This window comes from Anas acuta, chromosome 1 (genome assembly GCF_963932015.1).
Source record: "Anas acuta chromosome 1, bAnaAcu1.1, whole genome shotgun sequence".
Taxonomy (NCBI): domain Eukaryota; kingdom Metazoa; phylum Chordata; class Aves; order Anseriformes; family Anatidae; genus Anas; species Anas acuta.
Genome location: NC_088979.1, coordinates 18,599,841 through 18,606,657, shown reverse-complemented (window position 1 = coordinate 18,606,657; position 6,817 = coordinate 18,599,841).

The window sequence follows — 6,817 nt, the reverse complement described above, 5'->3', positions numbered from 1 at the left end:
GCCCCACTGCTTTGCTCCTCGTGACTGAGCAACTTCAGCAGGTCAACTGAATTTCTCCATTAGTGAGAAGGAAAGGAGAGACAGGAGCAGCCAAACACAAGAGTGAACACAGGAGTGGGCTGGAGATGCTTTTCCCAGGAACAGCACCTCCATTGCCACCAGTACCTCCAGGCCTTACTCAGACCAAATGCATCCCACACCAGTACACCTCTGTCCTGCAGTGGCCATGGGCACATTGCTGGGACCAGGAAACCTTTTTCCTCCTGGTAATTCATCTCAGACGACAGTAGTATGAGGCAGCTCCCCGCTAACTCAGGAACCTCCTTCCTTGTGTTGGGAACTGCTGTGCCTCTGGGAAGGCAGGGCATAACACAGCCCATAGGTGGTCTTATTTCTCTGAGGCTTTTTTGCTCACCTGTTTCTCCCTGTACTGCAGCCATCTGTCCCAGGGTGCTGCTGAAGGAACAGGAGGAGCTAGGATACTTCCTTAAATATACAGGTGAGAGAATTCACGTTCTAATATTTGAAAAAAATAATATATATATATATAAAAAACTATAAACCGTTCTTGTGATTGCTCTCAAAAATACAAGTCTTGCTCTCAAAAAATAAGTCTTACCTGGGAGACTTAGCACTGCTCCCGCCCTGAGATCACAGTGGGTTTATGTGGACAAACAACATGCTGTGAAGGGGTGGCTCTTTTCATGTTAACTTTTAATTCCTTTGCTTGACGCTTTATATTGACATCCCATTATTCACTTCCTCGCTTCTGAGCTTAACCAGTCTGAATATTTTAGCCCTTCTCCCATAAAAATCATTTTTACATCGTTGCTAGGCTTCCCTTCCCCAGAAAGGTCAATGATTGCACCATAGATTCTGGTCCCTTGTTAAACTCTTGACCACATTGTTACTAAGGAATTTTATAGGATCCTCTTTTATTTTGGCAAAGTACCAAAACCTAACTAACCCAAGCTGTTCCTCATGGTTCAGGGGATTTAGCTGATGTGAAGAGTTAGCTTGCTGCTCTGTACCTCCTCTCCAGGGACTTTCCTTTATGGGATTCTCCAGTCAAGCTGGAGGAGAAATCACATTATTTTGCCATGATGATGACACAAACAAGAATGTCCTTCTTGGGGAGTTAGCAGACATTGTTTTTTTTTTTAAATGAATGTTGGACCTTGTCCTTGTGGATGAGGTGAGATTTTAGAATAAAAAACACTTATTGCCTGAGGGTCAGAGGAAATAATGGCTGCAGTGCAACATGGTCACTTCTCCAGGTGAACATACATACACATACATTAACAGACAGTGCAATCTATAGATATTTCTCTGAAGTATATCACTTCAAGAACATTGTCTATAGAAACTATTCAAGATATAAGAAGAAAATGTGTATGAACAAGTCTGTACATTGCAAGACACCTGGGTTTTTGTCCTCCAACAAACCTGAAGGACACACTCATAGAGAATTTATTTATTTTTTAGCTGCCTCAGCTGATGCTAAGCCCATCAAATAACGCTCTTCCTCCTGCTCTCTTTTAAAACTTTTTTTAAACAACTTTCACCTTCCGCTTTAAACTTAATAAATAAATAAATAAAATAAGGCTTTATTTTTTAAGTTAATGGAAATCAGACTGTAGATCTTTAGGTATCTATTCTTTTGATTACTATCATTGATTTGTTATGTACTAGCATGGATTTCCTTTCTGGCATTAGAGAAAAATCAAATAGAAGATGTTTTCAGATGTAATGAAGAGGGAAGTCTTTCCGGAATTCTTTTTGTCCAGGTTGATCATTTGGCAGTGGTGGTGGGTACCTTTGTTTGCCACGGTGATACAGCTTTGTCCTGAGCTGAAAAACTTCCTTTTAGCTTCAAGTAGGGTATTCCAACAATTCTTAATTAAAGACTAGAAATGCAAATACTACATTTACATCACCTGCATAATGTATGCTGAAAACAGAAAACACCATCTTGATGACAGTTGGAAGCATATTGCTTACTCAGCAAACATAACAAGAAATAAAATACGTCTTTTTTTTTTTTTTTTAAACCACAAAAGCACTTTTAGTGATTTGTCACAAAAGAAACATCAGCAGTTTAAATTATACAGATGACAAGGATGTTCCTGTTCATTTCTAAGACAGAACATGGGGGTTTAATATTTTATGAAACAAAATTTTAGTGCAATAGCAAAATAGAGGACTTAAAACTATCTAGGCACAGGCTTTCAAGACTTACCTGTACATGACACAACCAATAATGCCCTGAGCACTTCCCTCCCCTGTGACTGAACCAGGAGAACTTATAAAAAACGAAAAAGGGAAAACAAATGCTAACAAACCTAACCTCTCCTTGTACCTGGCAAAAGACCCATTCTTGAGGACCTCTTCTGAGAGAAACCAAACCAGCCTGCTTGTGCTGGGGAAACGGCAGGTCAGAATGAGCCACCAATTCATCATTTGCTTATTTTCCTCAAAGTAGTAAGGCAACAGCTGAAAAATGGAGGCAGTTCAATGCAAGGTCTTGTTCTCTGCAGACCTCTTTAACACGAACCGCTGGCTCCTCTTCCTGGCACACCTGGGCCTTGTTGTCAATAGCTTTCACTTCCTGCACAACCTGCACGCACCGCTAAAGGAGATTCATTTTCAGCATTTGCCCTCCAGTCACATTGCCATTTTCATAGTTTTGGGCCAAGATGGGTACAACCAGTAAAGACTTCAGCTTGGCACTCAGTTCTGGGAAGCTCTCAGCACTGATGTGACCGGCTTTGATAGTGCAAAACTGGATGGCAGGCAGGAGCAGGCCTCATCCAGGGCCACGTGCCACTGCTCCAAAAATCTCCACGCCACGGGGAAAGCAAAACTCAGGTCCTGTCCAAGTCCCACTTACACTCACATCCACAAAGCCTGAGAGTACACAAATCGCTTGAATTAGAAATGAAAGTTCAGATCCACCTTTTGTTTTCTTTCTGTATTTGTTTTTAGTTTGCAGAAATTTGCTTCCAGGACTGCCACTGGTTTGCCTGGATAATGCCGTGGTCCATGAGGGGAGCAGAGTCTGGGCTGCTTTTCCTAGCTGTGACAAACATGAGGACCACCTCAGCCAGCTCGCACATCTGCCAGCAGCAGAGGAAACCCAACTGATGCTGTCCTTAAGGGCTGATTCCAAGGACTCAACTTTCTTTACAGATTTTCTCAAAAGAAAAAAAAAATAAAGAGGCTAGAGATAGAAAAATATTTAACACTTAAAGTTTTGTGACTCCTTGCTGGTACCTGGTACACCATACAGTGATTTAACAGCATCCTTCCCTGCTTAAATTATGCAGAAGCAAATATGCCATGACTGCTATATCAATGGCTTTACTCTATGAAAACAAATGATTCTTAGCTGACAAAATACAAAAATTTTCCAGTTGTATTAAATTAATGCATTTGGAAACACCAAGATACTGATATCCTGAAAACAGAATTTTTTATGAAAAATGCTTTTAATTATCTACCTCGTTTCCATGCCCAGTAACAGCATAGAGCAGTAGCTGGGCGAAATACTTTGAGACAGGCTATGCAGCAAGTTTGAATAGGGATGGAAGCCTGGAAGGGACTGTGGGAACACAAATTAAGCTTACACTCCTAAATCCTGTAATCTGTTCAACACGGATACAACCAATCTTTTCTGTCCCTTCTCTGCATTTGCTCACTCCTCTCACCCACCAACACCAGCTTCTCCAGCCACCGCCACATAGCCCTGAAGATGCTCACCACACAAACGTCTCACTCAAATCCTTACTGGTATTCTGCCTGTCAGAATTGGCTTGGGGATGGTGAGGACTTTTGTAAAGCTAACAAGAGGTGATATTATGCCTTACTGAAGAATAAGGAAGAAGTGGAATTATCATTACAGCTCTCTCTCCGGCCATGGCCTAATTCGGGGCCACCCACAGCAAGCTGGGGCCCTGCCAAGGCAGCGCCACTCTCCCAAGGCTGCCAGCTCCGGATGGAGCGGTGCAAAAAACAGACACACAACCCCACATCATCTTTTTATGCCTGTGAGATGCTTGCTGTGCTTGTGGATGTCCAAAGAGACAGGCAATTACCACTACAAACGCTAGCATGAGCCTAGATGTTGAAGCACTTGCCCCATTACATTGTGGTTTCAAGCACCTGTGCTGTGGCTCATGTTCTAGGGCTTTCAGATTTCAACATTTCAAATTAAAAAGCTGCTACAGGAAAGATTTCTGACTTGACAAATCCCCAAGGCCACAGGTAGAGTACAGTCTATGCTGTTGGCCATGATCAGGCTCTTCAGGAGACACAATCAAACCCTATGGCTTCGATCAAGCCCTAAACGGAGGGTAAGTCAAACTTCAAGGTAAATTTCAAAACATTTCCAAAACATCATTAGCATTTGTTGTTGTAACCCAGACAGTCTTGTTTCACTTATGAGGGTCTCATACTATTTTAAATCTTGGTAACTCCTTGCCTTTAAAATATTCTGAATTTCAGTTTCACTGAAAGTCCTGGTGCCCTCGGTGCAAGAGGAAGTTGGAAAGCTCCCACTCAGCTTAGTCCAGGCCATACTCCCTTCTACTTGTAATGGAAAGAAAATACTTAATTGCCCTTCCTAACAGCAACAGACCAAAATGGGAAAGTGAGTATTAGAACAAGAAGGAACTTTTATACACCCTCCCCCAAAAGAACAAAGTCTGCTGAAATGGCAATACGGTGTGCATGCCCATTACCACTCCCATCTTTTCTCTTCTATCCCAAAGACATTTCTGCCAGATTTCAGGGCTGCCAGCTTTGTTGGCCACCTCACCTATTTTACACAGCCTCTCATTAGACAAAGTCGTAGATAATAAGAAAACAAATTTTGTTACATTGTAGATTCACACAGTGGCATTTTAAAGGCAAATAACATTGTACACTTTAAAATTACTCCACAATAACCACCTTTTTTCAGTAATTTATGCTTAGTTCAGTAATTACAAAAATACCTAGGCTGCGTTTTTCTCATACTCCCAAAATTACTGCACAATTATACACAGAAAAAATGTGACTGACAAAGCAAATTACTTTTCTGAAGATTGCATGAGTTTTTCAGTTTTTCATAATGAGGCTTATTTTCTATGTAATTTGCTTACAATTGCCTTCTCATTTTCCCAGTATCTTGAGGCTACAACTTCACCGATGAATTGTTCAAGACGAGATCTCCAGCTGAGAAGTAGAGCACTTCCCACATGCACTTTGCAGGTGAGCTGTGCCAGAGCTTACAGAGATGGCCAGAATATCCAGGTTACCACTTCACAATTCCTTCTCAAGGGGGAAAGAGAGGGCAGATGCATATCGTTAGGTTGGGAGCTCTGTGTAGGACAGAGCATTGCACATTTTGCTGTACAACAATCATTACCACTCAAATTTAGGAAAAGCACGTTTACATTGAGCCTTGATGCAATCTTGACCACAGTACCTCAGAAGTTTACAATGTTTGGCCTTGACACACTAAACCCATGAAAAACATTATGGTTGACGATGGAATAGCTCCATCTTCTGGAATAAAACTTACTTTTTTGTCAAACCTTTTTGTTTCTGATGTGGATCTGTACATAAAGTTATTTCAAATCCTAAGTTTAATATTTTTACTGATGAAAGGTGAATCCTGTGTAGTAAATGTGATGAATTCAGGATAATATGATTTCTGATAAAATTAAAGAGAGCATTCATTATTTTCTAATGACATTGAAAATGTACATGCATTGTTCAGTATACCATGTTACAAACCAACCTTATTATTTAATAGGCATAATCTGATTTTGATAATACCAATTCAGATTCTGTTTGAGACCAACACTCAGCATACACACACTTTAGTCCTGATTCAGGGTACTTCAGTTTCGTGATAAAAGCCTGTAGTTTTACAAAAGTGTGTTTGCAGTTAAATACTTGTCTGAAACTCAGTGAGACTGAAGCCCATGCTGAAGTAACTGAAGTCTGAAACTATACAGAAGGGTGATTCTTATTACCATTTTTCAAAGCATTTGAATGAATGTTTTAAAGAAATATTTCATGTTAAGCACAACACATTTTAGGTAGGTAAATAGCAGTGAAGGCTTAAAATTTAACACATAGTCAAGTCAGGTGTTCAACCAGAGTGTCCAGAATAAAACTACGGTTACAATTCCCAATTTCATCTTTCATATATCATGGACAAATTGTATTGCTGTTGCTTGAAAAACAAACAAAACAACAAAACACTATTAGGGAACTAGAGCACTGAAGCTATAAATTACCTACTGGGTGTTGCTGTGTATTATTTCTTGATTTCACGGGAAGGATAGAGCCACAAGAAAAAATATGAAAAAAATATATAAATATATACACTACATCTACTTTTGAAATAGTGATATCTAAAGTTAATATGTAATCATGGACACACAAGAATAGCAGAAATTTAAATAAACTTGCTTACCAAAACAAAGCAACTGAAGCTTTATTTCTCTATATAGAAAGATGAGTCCTTATGTGCATTCTTTTAATCTAAGGAAAATGAAAAAGCCATGCAGCCCTTGCAAGAAATGAGTCCTAAGGTGGTGTATATATATACGTACATACACACACAACGTTTCCCCTTTAACAGATGATTCCTCTCAACATATTTCAAGTCACTTAAGAAAGCAAAAGTCATGACTATTACTTTATAGTAGAATATTCTACTACAATTTTTTCAGTACAATAGCAAAATCATTGTATCAGCCACCATATTGCTCACATCAGTTAAACAAGAGCAAGGAACAAAACTTGAGCAGATAAACATGTATCT